This window comes from Chrysochloris asiatica, unplaced genomic scaffold, assembly GCF_000296735.1.
Source record: "Chrysochloris asiatica unplaced genomic scaffold, ChrAsi1.0 scaffold00213, whole genome shotgun sequence".
In the NCBI taxonomy this organism is placed as follows: Eukaryota; Metazoa; Chordata; class Mammalia; order Afrosoricida; family Chrysochloridae; genus Chrysochloris; species Chrysochloris asiatica.
Window position 1 is genome coordinate 5,507,305 of NW_006408731.1, and position 1,043 is coordinate 5,508,347.

Sequence of the window (1,043 nt, forward strand, 5' to 3'; positions counted from 1 at the left end):
GAACAGAACAAGGGAACCGTGAATGGTTTAAAATTAGGAAAGGTATATGACACGGTTGTAATCTTTCACCATACTTATTCAACCTGTATGCTGAGCAAATAATTCAAGAAGCTGTGTTATATGAACAAAAATGTGGCATCAAGATTACATGAAGATTCATTAATAACCTGCAATATGCAGATGATACAACTTTGCTTGCTGAAAGTGAAGAGGACTTAAAATACTTACTGATGAAAATCAAAGAGCACAGCCTTCAGTATGGATTGTATCTCAAGGTAAAGAAAACAAGAATATTCATCACTGGATCAGTAAACAACATCGTAATCAATAGAGACAATACTGAAGTTGTCAAGGACTTCATTCTTCTTGGCTCAACCAACAACACTCATGGAAGCAGTAGTCAAGAAAGCAAACGACATATTGAATTAGGCAACTCTGCTGCACAAGACCTTTTTCAAGTACTGAAGAGCAAAGATGTCAGCTTGAGAACCAAGGTGCGTCTGTCCCAAGCCATGGTATTTTCAATAACCTTATATGCATGTGAAAGCTGGACAGTGAATAAGGAAGATCTTAGAAGAATTGATGCATTTAAGTTATGGTTTTGGAGGAGAATATTGAAAGTGCCATGGGCTGCCAAAACTGATCTGTGTTGGTGCTGGCAACCACAGCATACATAACCAGCACTGAGAAGTTGAGGCACAAGGATAACCTGGACGAAAATCCAGTCTTTAAGCCCTCCTCAGGCTTACGGGCCATGGACCCCGTGGGTCAAGGAAGTAACTCACTGAAGTCCGGGGTTCATGGCTTTGGCGAACTCACTGTTTGGCCCCCTCTGTGCAATTTTCCTTAATTGTACTTTTGTGCATTCTGCACTTGTTCTTTATGCTCTTAACTCCGGTAATTGTAGCTTCTGGGAAAGTGATTGTTTTTAGTAATAATATGCACAACGTTTTGATCAATGGCTCTCATGTAAATGTCACTGCCCCAGTAACAAGAGTTGTGCATGAGGCTATGAAAAATAAAAGTACAGAAAAACAGGATGT